We start from the raw sequence: 11785 nt of genomic DNA, 5'->3' as shown, positions 1-11785 counted from the left end.
GTGAGCGTTTTTTATTCTGATCAGGAACAGTTTTACAAGTCCGCAAAGGATCGAGGAAAGGTTTATCGCCAGCTGAAAAGAGACACAGCGCTTCGGCTGTGGAGACTTGTTCGGCTGGCGTTCGGAGAGTCGCGTTTTTCAGAATTGTATTGAGATCGTTTTCCACAGAGCTCAGATGTCAAAGCACAGCAGCAGCTCTCCACAGCGATCCTCTATAGCGCCCTTTCTCCCGCAGCTCCGTCCTCATTGGAAGGAAACAAGAGTGAAAGGCTGAAGTGAAATAGAGCGGGGACGAAGGCAGTGAAGAGAGAGAACGTGGGAAGAAGAGAAAAACGCAAGGGAAAAAAAGCAGCGTCGTAAAAGAGGTGACGGAGCTGTCCTCTCAATAAGAAGGGTGCCAGCGAGCCTTGCTCTCGCTTACGGCCACACCCCCTTGAGCACGCCTGATCTCGTCTGATCTCGGAAGCTAAACAGGGATGGGCCTGGTTAGTACTTGGATGGGAGACCGCCTGGGAATGCCAAGTGCTGTAAGCTTTTAAGCGCAGGAGGCGCCCTATCCCCGCTCGCTCGCTCATTCCCCTGTTCACACGTGCAGTGCGGCTTGTCCGTCTGTTTATTTGTCAGCTTTGGCGAGACACGGGTGCTTGTGTATTAGCGTGAGCGTTTTTTATTCTGATCAGGAACAGTTTTACAAGTCCGCAAAGGATCGAGGAAAGGTTTATCGCCAGCTGAAAAGAGACACAGCGCTTCGGCTGTGGAGACTTGTTCGGCTGGCGTTCGGAGAGTCGCGTTTTTCAGAATTGTATTGAGATCGTTTTCCACAGAGCTCAGATGTCAAAGCACAGCAGCAGCTCTCCACAGCGATCCTCTATAGCGCCCTTTCTCCCGCAGCTCCGTCCTCATTGGAAGGAAGCAAGAGTGAAAGGCTGAAGTGAAATAGACCGGGGATGAAGGCAGTGAAGAGAGAGAACGTGGGAAGAAGAGAAAAACGCAAGGGAAAAAAAGCAGCGTCGTAAAAGAGGTGACGGAGCTGTCCTCTCAATAAGAAGGGTGCCAGCGAGCCTTGCTCTCGCTTACGGCCACACCCCCTTGAGCACGCCTGATCTCGTCTGATCTCGGAAGCTAAACAGGGATGGGCCTGGTTAGTACTTGGATGGGAGACCGCCTGGGAATACCAGGTGCTGTAAGCTTTTAAGCGCAGGAGGCGCCCTATCCCCGCTCGCTCGCTCATTCCCCTGTTCACACGTGCAGTGCGGCTTGTCCGTCTGTTTATTTGTCAGCTTTGGCGAGACACGGGTGCTTGTGTATTAGCGTGAGCGTTTTTTATTCTGATCAGGAACAGTTTAACAAGTCCGCAAAGAATCGAGGAAAGGTTTATCGCCAGCTGAAAAGAGACACAGCGCTTCGGCTGTGGAGACTTGTTCGGCTGGCGTTCGGAGAGTCGCGTTTTTCAGAATTGTATTGAGATCGTTTTCCACAGAGCTCAGATGTCAAAGCACAGCAGCAGCTCTCCACAGCGATCCTCTATAGCGCCCTTTCTCCCGCAGCTCCGTCCTCATTGGAAGGAAGCAAGAGTGAAAGGCTGAAGTGAAATAGAGCGGGGACGAAGGCAGTGAAGAGAGAGAACGTGGGAAGAAGAGAAAAACGCAAGGGAAAAAAAGCAGCGTCGAAAAAGAGGTGACGGAGCTGTCCTCTCAATAAGAAGGGTGCCAGCGAGCCTTGCTCTCGCTTACGGCCACACCCCCTTGAGCACGCCTGATCTCGTCTGATCTCGGAAGCTAAACAGGGATGAGCCTGGTTAGTACTTGGATGGGAGACCGCCTGGGAATACCAGGTGCTATAAGCTTTTAAGCGCAGGAGGCGCCCTATCCCCGCTCGCTCGCTCATTCCCCTGTTCACACGTGCAGTGCGGCTTGTCCGTCTATTTATTTGTCAGCTTTGGCGAGACACGGGTGCTTGTGTATTAGCGTGAGCGTTTTTTATTCTGATCAGGAACAGTTTTACAAGTCCGCAAAGGATCGAGGAAAGGTTTATCGCCAGCTGAAAAGAGACACAGCGCTTCGGCTGTGGAGACTTGTTCGGCTGGCGTTCGGGGAGTCGCGTTTTTCAGAATTGTATTGAGATCGTTTTCCACAGAGCTCAGATGTCAAAGCACAGCAGCAGCTCTCCACAGCGATCCTCTATAGCGCCCTTTCTCCCGCAGCTCCGTCCTCATTGGAAGGAAGCAAGAGTGAAAGGCTGAAGTGAAATAGAGCGGGGACGAAGGCAGTGAAGAGAGAGAACGTGGGAAGAAGAGAAAAACGCAAGAGAAAAAAAGCAGCGTCGTAAAAGAGGTGACGGAGCTGTCCTCTCAATAAGAAGGGTGCCAGCGAGCCTTGCTCTCGCTTACGGCCACACCCCCTTGAGCACGCCTGATCTCGTCTGATCTCGGAAGCTAAACAGGGATGGGCCTGGTTAGTACTTGGATGGGAGACCGCCTGGGAATACCAGGTGCTGTAAGCTTTTAAGCGCAGGAGGCGCCCTATCCCCGCTCGCTCGCTCATTCCCCTGTTCACACGTGCAGTGCGGCTTGTCCGTCTGTTTATTTGTCAGCTTTGGCGAGACACGGGTGCTTGTGTATTAGCGTGAGCGTTTTTTTATTCTGATCAGGAACAGTTTAACAAGTCCGCAAAGAATCGAGGAAAGGTTTATCGCCAGCTGAAAAGAGACACAGCGCTTCGGCTGTGGAGACTTGTTCGGCTGGCGTTCGGAGAGTCGCGTTTTTCAGAATTGTATTGAGATCGTTTTCCACAGAGCTCAGATGTCAAAGCACAGCAGCAGCTCTCCACAGCGATCCTCTATAGCGCCCTTTCTCCCGCAGCTCCGTCCTCATTGGAAGGAAGCAAGAGTGAAAGGCTGAAGTGAAATAGAGCGGGGACGAAGGCAGTGAAGAGAGAGAACGTGGGAAGAAGAGAAAAACGCAAGGGAAAAAAAGCAGCGTCGAAAAAGAGGTGACGGAGCTGTCCTCTCAATAAGAAGGGTGCCAGCGAGCCTTGCTCTCGCTTACGGCCACACCCCCTTGAGCACGCCTGATCTCGTCTGATCTCGGAAGCTAAACAGGGATGAGCCTGGTTAGTACTTGGATGGGAGACCGCCTGGGAATACCAGGTGCTGTAAGCTTTTAAGCGCAGGAGGCGCCCTATCCCCGCTCGCTCGCTCATTCCCCTGTTCACACGTGCAGTGCGGCTTGTCCGTCTATTTATTTGTCAGCTTTGGCGAGACACGGGTGCTTGTGTATTAGCGTGAGCGTTTTTTATTCTGATCAGGAACAGTTTTACAAGTCCGCAAAGGATCGAGGAAAGGTTTATCGCCAGCTGAAAAGAGACACAGCGCTTCGGCTGTGGAGACTTGTTCGGCTGGCGTTCGGAGAGTCGCGTTTTTCAGAATTGTATTGAGATCGTTTTCCACAGAGCTCAGATGTCAAAGCACAGCAGCAGCTCTCCACAGCGATCCTCTATAGCGCCCTTTCTCTCGCAGCTCCGTCCTCATTGGAAGGAAGCAAGAGTGAAAGGCTGAAGTGAAATAGAGCGGGGACGAAGGCAGTGAAGAGAGAGAACGTGGGAAGAAGAGAAAAACGCAAGGGAAAAAAAGCAGCGTCGTAAAAGAGGTGACGGAGCTGTCCTCTCAATAAGAAGGGTGCCAGCGAGCCTTGCTCTCGTTTACGGCCACACCCCCTTGAGCACGCCTGATCTCGTCTGATCTCGGAAGCTAAACAGGGATGGGCCTGGTTAGTACTTGGATGGGAGACCGCCTGGGAATACCAGGTGCTGTAAGCTTTTAAGCGCAGGAGGCGCCCTATCCCCGCTCGCTCGCTCATTCCCCTGTTCACACGTGCAGTGCGGCTTGTCCGTCTGTTTATTTGTCAGCTTTGGCGAGACACGGGTGCTTGTGTATTAGCGTGAGCGTTTTTTATTCTGATCATGAACAGTTTTACAAGTCCGCAAAGGATCGAGGAAAGGTTTATCGCCAGCTGAAAAGAGACAGCGCTTCGGCTGTGGAGACTTGTTCGGCTGGCGTTATGAAAGTCGCGTTTTTCAGAATTGTATTGAGATTGTTTTCCACAGAGCTCAGATGTCAAAGCACAGCAGCAGCTCTCCACAGCGATCCTCTATAGCCCCCTTTCTCCCACAGCCCCGTCCTCATTGGAAGGAAGCAAGAGTGAAAGGCTGATGTGAAATAGAGCGGGGACGAAGGCAGTGAAGAGAGAGAACGTGGGAAGAAGAGAAAAACGCAAGGGAAAAAAAGCAGCGTCGTAAAAGAGGTGACGGAGCTGTCCTCTCAATTAGAAGGGTGCCAGCGAGCCTTGCTCTTGGTTACGGCCACACCCCCTTGAGCACGCCTGATCTCGTCTGATCTCGGAAGCTAAACAGGGATGGGCCTGGTTAGTACTTGGATGGGAGACCACCTGGGAATGCCAGGTGCTGTAAGCTTTTAAGCGCAGGAGGCGCCCTATCCCCGCTCCCTCGTTCATTCCCCTGTTCACACATGCAGTGCGGCTTGTCCGTCTGTTTGTCAGCTTTGGCGAGACACGGGTGATTGTTTATTAGCGTGAGCGTTTTTTATTCTGATCAGGAACAGTTTTACAAGTCCGCAAAGGATTGAGGAAAGGTTTATCGCCAGCTGAAAAGAGACACAGCGCTTCGGCTGTGGAGAATTGTTCGGCTGGCATTCGGGGAATCGCGTTTTTCAGAATTGTATTGAGATCGTTTTCCACAGAGCTCAGATGTCAGAGCACAGCAGCAGCTCTCCACAGCGATCCTCTATAGCGCCCTTTCTCCCGCAGCTCCGTCCTCATTGGAAGGAAGCAAGAGTGAAAGGCTGAAGTGAAATAGAGCGGGGACGAAGGCAGTGAAGAGAGAGAACGTGGGAAGAGAAAAACGCAAGGCAAAAAAAGCAGCGTCGTAAAAGAGGTGACGGAGCTGTCCTCTCAATAAGAAGGGTGCCAGCGAGCCTTGCTCTCGCTTACGGCCACACCCCCTTGAGCACGCCTGTTGTCTGATCGCGGAAGCTAAACAGGGATGGGCCTGGTTAGTACTTGGATGGGAGACCGCCTGGGAATACCAGGTGCTATAAGCTTTTAAGCGCAGGAGGCGCCCTATCCCCGCGCGCTCGCTCATTCCCCTGTTCACACGTGCAGTGCGGCTTGTCCGTCTGTTTATTTGTCAGCTTTGGCGAGACACGGGTGCTTGTGTATTAGCGTGAGCGTTTTTTATTCTGATCATGAACAGTTTAACAAGTCCGCAAAGGATCGAGGAAAGGTTTATCGCCAGCTGAAAAGAGACACAGCGCTTCGGCTGTGGAGACTTTATTAATAAGGCCCCTCAGTAGTTGAGATCTCTGTTATTCCCATCTAGAAACATGCAATCAGCATGTTATTGCTGAAGCAATAGTCACAACATTATTCCACACCTGGGTGAGATGCGGGTTATGATGACAGTCATGCTTTCTACACCTTATACTGAGCTCAGAAATGGACCAAGCGGACATCTCACGAGCAGATCCCTCCGCGTATAAGAAAGGCAACTTGTCTCAGCAAAAATACAAAAAGGCAAAAACCCCACACTTGGAATGCAAACCTACCCTAAAAAGGAAACACGGTTTTAAAACGAACTTGATTTTCCCCTGGAGAAACCTTTTTATGGACACACATCGCATCTATTACACATGTAGAACTAAATATAAAGATAAAACTTAATATAAGAAGTCATGACATATCACACATGACGAAGTCTGGTCCAGAATAAACAGTTTACACTGACCCACCTTTATTTACCCTGGTCACTCACTTCTATTAACTGTTTAACTGGGTAACAAATTAATATTTGTTTCAATTTGGGATCTACACCTGGGAGCCCTGAAATGTTGGCCAGAGGGGAGAAGCTGATATTCAGACGTGAGAATATATTAAAATAAAGGATCTGATGTTGTTTTTCACCTGTCTAATCAAAGCTTGTTCAAAAATTATCTGATTATAGGACACACGAGTTTATAATCATACTCATTCCACTTTTTAACCCCGTATATATGCACAATATGAAACGTATATACACTAAATCTCACGTGTGACTCCCATAATATACATTTCTTTACGAAAATTAGGAACACTTACTACAATTATCAACCCCCCATGACGAGGCAATATTTAATACCTTTGTTTCTTTGTGGGTTCAAAGTTCTGTCCTGTCGTTTCACACGTAATGTTTTAGTAGTTATCTCAATTTTCCTTTGCAATTATCTCCAAGATCATCATCAACTTTTTGTAAAACGCTATGGACAACTGATATTTAAAGAAAGTCCTGTACCAAAACGTCTTCGTAGGGAAAGACAACTTTTTTTTCCTTACGTTAGTCGCTACACGGTTACTCAAAAAATCCATTCACCGCCTTTAAAAAAAAGTTTCGTTTTTTATTGTGGTTCACTGACATTTCTGTCACAATTCTGAGGGACCCCAAATAAAATTCACTTGCCGGTATAAAGACGCCGGCGAGGATAAGACAGGTATCGAGCCACCTGCGTATCTAGCGGACGTTTAAAATAAAAAAAATGGCGTGTAATGTTGCGAAGGGCTACTGTTTTTTTTATAGTTTGTCGATTGTAAGGGACGTGGGCCGCGACAGAAATACTGGACGGGGTGGGAAAAGCTTGATTGATGGTTTGTTGTACCGCAACGGTCACAATTGACTCACCAGCAAAGATGGCGCCGAGGCCACATCGGCTCCCTCCCGCCCTGCCTCGCACCGAAGCTCGAGCTGCGGAGCGCGACGCCAAACCGCCAGTCCACGGGCGCGGGCGCCGGACATAGACGTCATAAACCCTTCCGAGGCGCAGGAATTATAGATCACTGTAGTTTCTTCTGGACCCGGGTTAGGGACAGTGTGCCCTCCGTGAGAGTCTTCTGAGGAAGCCAGTGTCTCATGGGTGTCCAGGCTTGGTACCATCTGTCCATCACAGGACACACAGACACACACACTCACACACCCTGGACAGGACACCAGTCCATCACAGGACACACACACACTCACTCACACACCCTGGACAGGACACCAGTCCATCACAGGACATACACACACCCTAGATAGGACACCAGTCCATCACAGGACACACACACTCACACACCCTGGACAGGACACCAGTCACTCACAGGATACACACACACACTCACACACCCTGAACAGGACACCAGTCCCTCACAGGACACACACACACAACCTGGATAGGACACCAGTCCCTCACAGGACACTCAGACACACACACTCACACACCCTGGACAGGAACCAGTCCATCACATGACAAACACACATTCACTCACACACCCTGGACAGGACAGCACTCCATCATAGGACACACACACACCAGGGCCAGTTTTCCCAGAAGCCAATTAGCCCAAAAGCCTGTCTTTGGACCCGAAGAACACAGGGAGAACATGCAGACTCCACACAGACAGCACCCCCCCCCCCCCCCGGGTCCAGACCCGAGCCCGGAGCCCCCCCGCGCTGAACCCCTCCGTACAGACGGCCGCACACAGCTCCGTTGTTCCCGATTCCCGAGGTGATCTGTTAAAAGAAGCCGGTGTTTTGCCTCCAGGTGACATTTCCTACTGGAGTCAGGACAGGAGGCTCTTCTGTACACAGAAGGGGATGGGGGTGGGGAACAAGCCGCCCAGCCCTGTGGTTGAAGCCGATACCCCGGCTTCTCTCCAGACACAGCTGGGTGAGCTCCTCCAGTCAGTACAGGGGGCTCTACTGTACACAGAGGGTGGTGGGGGTGTGGAACAACTCCTTTGTTCGGGGCCTTGGGGCATTCTTGTTGTGAAAGGCGCTATATAAAAAAACTGAATTGAAATTGAATCTTACAGGTTTGGGTTTTTCGGAGATCTTGTCAGAGATCTTGTCTGACGTGCCATTTCAAAAACGTAACGACACTCCTCACGTCCGAGCGCCGCCGGTCTGTGACGTAACGTATGCTTACACAACCATGACGGTTTCATCATGGACAGCACGAAAGCCCGAAAAGTGGTTGACGTTTTAATTTGGCGATGGATCCCAGTTTTTTTTTTATTTTGGAGGCCAAAGAGGACAAAAAAGGAAATGTCTGGAGGTGGATCGATGGTCATCTCTGCGGTTGTTCTGATGTTCTGGAAAAAACAAAACAAAAAAAAATGGCTCGCTTGCCCGGTCGTGTAGTGTTTCCACACCCCACGCAAATCAACTTCTCTTCGCCCCCGGGGGCTCGTCGCCCGCCGCACCCCTCTCACGTGATAGGGGCTTCCCCCGGCTGTGACGTACTTACCCTACCCCCTTTTCCGCCAACGTCATACCGAAGGTCGCGCTTTGGGCCGCGGTGATGTTGACGGACTGTCTTGTAGCGTGAGAAGGGTTTAAATTTTGACTTAAGGAGTTGGCCATCGTTATATTTCGCGAGGTATCATACGGGGGGAAAAAGAACATTTATATTTATCAACCTACTAGTAATACTGGGTGGATGTCACGTTCCCCAAAGTTCAGTGCCTCTCTCTAATAAAGTAGAAACGCGACATTAAACTCCGTTCGAAACGGGAGAAATCACCAGGACACGATACAACTGACGTCCGGAAAATAAAAAAATAACTCCTATTCCCATTTGTAATGACCCTGTCGTGTTTTTCCCGGTGTGCGCTTCTCTTTCGGAGACCGTTTCTCTCTGGTGTTGTTTTGCTGTTGGAATAAATGCCGAGGTGACCCTTCTGTGTGGAGTCTGCGTGTTCTCTCCAGCGGGTCGTTTCCTCCACCGCAGGGGCTGGTCAAACCGGGGTCTCCCAGTCGTCACAGAAGTGTGTGTCGTTTTGGGTGGTGGGGGGGGTGCATCGGGGATACTGCGCCCCGAGGGGGTGACCTCTCACCTTACTCCGGACAAAGGGAGAAGACCTGTACCTTCACGAGTCCGGGTTGTGAAAACTTCTTCTGGCAGTTCAAAACGTTTCGAAGAGATAACAGCGCTACCCTGTTTTCCATTTCTATCGTGTATTATTATACAGTCATAAGTATCTGTACTGATCACAGAGTCCCCCTCTCACTGCCAGGACTGAAGCCCAGTGCAGCACGAATAATAATAATAATTAATAAGTCTGGACCCTCCCCTCAGAGCTCTTCCCAGGTCAGGGTGATCCCCTCCAGCCCCCACAGTGTGCAGCCCCTACCTGGATGATGCTCCAGTCCGCTCAGCACACAGCAGCTCTCAGTGGGGAGGAGAGCAGAGGGATGGAGCCAGTTCAGAGAGGGGGGTGATAAGGAGGCCATGATGGGTCAAGACCAGGGGGGGAATCAGGCCAGGACACTGGGGTAACACCCCTACTCCTCTCCAGAAACACCCCGGGATTGTTAATGAGCACAGAGAGTCAGGACCTCGGTTTGACGTCTCATCCGAAGGACAGCGCTTGTTTACAGTCCAGTGTCCCCGTCACTATACTGGGGCATCAGGACCCACACAGACTGCAGGGTGAGCGCCCCCTGCTGGCCCTACTAACACCTCTCCCAGCAGCAACCTCAGTTTTTCCCAGGAGTCTCCCCTCCAGGTACTGACCAGGCTTCTACCTGCTGGGCTCCAGTGGGGAGGGGGCTGCTAGCTGGGAGCTGCAGGGTGAGATGGCTGCTGGGCAAACGATGGCTAAAGAGCTTCCTAGGACACCCTGGAGTTCGTGGTCAACTTCCTTCTCTTCAGACGGAGGTGGCTTGAAATCTGTCTCGTTTCAAGGAGTATTGGACACGATGCCCCCCCTGCTTTAGCCCCGCTAACTGGTGGCACGCCGACAACGAGGGCTCTCGGCCTCAATCCATCAACCACAAACTCTCCGGGATGAAAGAGAAAGACAGACTCTGTTCGTTCGTTTCGGGGGGGGGAGGGAAAAAAACAAAAGCTTTTTTTAAAAAACATTTCAATGATGCTTAACAAAAGAACAAAAATTACAATACAGATGAATGTCAAGGGACACCCCCCCCCCCATCTTACGATCATCACAGGACCTTAAAATAATACTTAATAATACAAGGTCATGCAGACGATCTGAGGACTCAGGTGGAGATAATGTGAAAGTTTTCCACAGTCCAGTCTGGGGTTCCTCAGCTTCAGTCCAGACTGGGGTCTGGGGTCCCTCAGCTTCAGTCCAGACTGGGGTCTCTCAGCTTCAGTCCAGACTGGGATCTGGGCTCCCTCAGCTCCGGTCCAGTCCAGTCTGGGGCCCCTCAGCTCTGGTCCAGTCCAGTATGGGGCCCCTCAGCTCCAGTGCAGTCCAGTCCAGTCTGGTGTCCCTCAGCTCCAGTGCAGCCCAGTCTGGGGTCCCTTAGCTTCGGTCCAGCACAGTCTGGGGTCCCTCAGCTTCGGTCCAGCACAGACTGGGGTCCCTCATCTTCGGCCCAGCACAGACTGGTGTCCCTCAGCTTCGGCCCAGCACAGACTGGGGTCCCTCAGCTTCGGTCCAGACTGGGGTCCCTCAGCTCCAGTGCAGTCCAGACTGGGGTCCCTCAGCTTCGGTCCAGCACAGACTGGGGTCTCTCAGCTTCGGTCCAGACTGGGGTCCCTCAGCTTCAGTCCAGCACAGTCTGGGGTCCCTTAGCTTTGGTCCAGTCCAGTCTGGGGTCCCTCAGCTTCGGTCCAGCACAGCCTGGGGCCCCTCAGCTCCAGTCCAGTCCAGTCTGGGGCCCCTCAGCTTTGGTCCAGCACAGTCTGGAGTCCCTCAGCTTCGGTCCAGCACAGACTGGGGTCCCTCAGCTTTGGCCCAGCACAGACTGGGGTCCCTCAGCTTCGGTCCAGCACAGACTGGGGTCCCTAAGCTTCGGTCCAGCACAGTCTGGGGTCCCTCAGCTCCGGTCCAGTGCAGTCTGGGGTCCCTCAGCTTCGGTCCAGCACAGTCTGGGGTCCCTCAGCTTCGGTCCAGTCCAGTCTGGTGTCCCTCAGCTCCAGTCCAGTCCAGTCCAGTCCAGTCCTTGGTGGGGAAGGCAACCAACTCAGATCCTAGCTGGCACAGAACCAGGAAAGGAACCTGGAAAGAATATTGTTATTGCAAGTGTGAGGGACACAGACACGGACATCACCATGACATCAAACAGCAAGAGGAGACTCCTCCTTGAATCACAGACACGACCGGGCGGCGTCCCCCTGTCTGCTCACCTGCACCTCCTCTTCTTCTTCTTGTCCTTCCCGGCAGCCTGCTCCTCCTCTCCCTCGCTCTTCCTCTCCTGACACACGGTCTCCGCCGCCTCCATCGGCTCGTCCTTATCATCTGTCTCCACCGACATGCAGCTCAGGGACTTTAAAAAGACGCACCAGCACTTCTGAAGCAGAGACAGGAGAGTCACGTTAAGAGTCGGACTGGACACTCCAGGACATGAACACTGCACTGAGAGAGAGAGGGGTTCATACACACACACTGACTGGACACTCCAGTACATGAACACTGCACTGAGAGAGAGAGGGGTTCATACACACACACTGACTGGACACTGGACAGGAGTAAAGAGAGGATCAGAGCATTACCCACCTTCTTTTTCTTCTGTCTCACAGGAGGTGGTGATTGGACCTCCTCCAGCTGGAGTCCGAGGAGGGAGAGAGGGGGCAGGAGAGGGACAGCACAGGGAGAGAAAGAGAGAGACAGGTGAGTCAAGTGTCCCAAGAGTACAGAGACTCTGCTGAGATCACACTCGCAGTGAGTGAGCCTGGGTGTAGCCCACTAATACTGACCCACTGTACACCATAGGACAGAGAAGAGGAGGAG

The 11785-nt window shown here is 51.9% G+C and overlaps 6 non-coding genes and 2 pseudogenes across 6 annotated transcripts; all 8 read left to right on the top strand.

The window, feature by feature from the left end:
- The first annotated feature begins 415 nt into the window (after positions 1-415).
- LOC138217628 (5S ribosomal RNA) lies at positions 416-534 on the top strand. The gene has a single exon (XR_011181340.1). It is a non-coding gene; the product is annotated as a 5S ribosomal RNA (ribosomal RNA).
- Positions 535-1071: 537 nt separating this feature from the next.
- LOC138244510 (5S ribosomal RNA) lies at positions 1072-1190 on the top strand. Its single transcript, XR_011193125.1, has one exon. It is a non-coding gene; the product is annotated as a 5S ribosomal RNA (ribosomal RNA).
- A 537-nt stretch (positions 1191-1727) lies between these two features.
- On the top strand, positions 1728-1846 carry LOC138218177 (5S ribosomal RNA; annotated as a pseudogene).
- Positions 1847-2383: 537 nt separating this feature from the next.
- On the top strand, positions 2384-2502 carry LOC138244509 (5S ribosomal RNA). The gene has a single exon (XR_011193124.1). It is a non-coding gene; the product is annotated as a 5S ribosomal RNA (ribosomal RNA).
- Positions 2503-3040: 538 nt separating this feature from the next.
- Positions 3041-3159, top strand: LOC138217168 (5S ribosomal RNA). Its single transcript, XR_011180880.1, has one exon. It is a non-coding gene; the product is annotated as a 5S ribosomal RNA (ribosomal RNA).
- Positions 3160-3696: 537 nt separating this feature from the next.
- Positions 3697-3815, top strand: LOC138245087 (5S ribosomal RNA). Its single transcript, XR_011193702.1, has one exon. It is a non-coding gene; the product is annotated as a 5S ribosomal RNA (ribosomal RNA).
- A 535-nt stretch (positions 3816-4350) lies between these two features.
- On the top strand, positions 4351-4469 carry LOC138217219 (5S ribosomal RNA). The gene has a single exon (XR_011180931.1). It is a non-coding gene; the product is annotated as a 5S ribosomal RNA (ribosomal RNA).
- Positions 4470-4999: 530 nt separating this feature from the next.
- Positions 5000-5115, top strand: LOC138219130 (5S ribosomal RNA; annotated as a pseudogene).
- Positions 5116-11785: the final 6670 nt, after the last annotated feature.

Source organism: Lepisosteus oculatus, chromosome 14 (genome assembly GCF_040954835.1).
Source record: "Lepisosteus oculatus isolate fLepOcu1 chromosome 14, fLepOcu1.hap2, whole genome shotgun sequence".
In the NCBI taxonomy this organism is placed as follows: Eukaryota; Metazoa; Chordata; class Actinopteri; order Semionotiformes; family Lepisosteidae; genus Lepisosteus; species Lepisosteus oculatus.
Note: the sequence above shows the minus strand (reverse complement) of the source record. Positions and strands in the feature narration are given on the sequence as shown.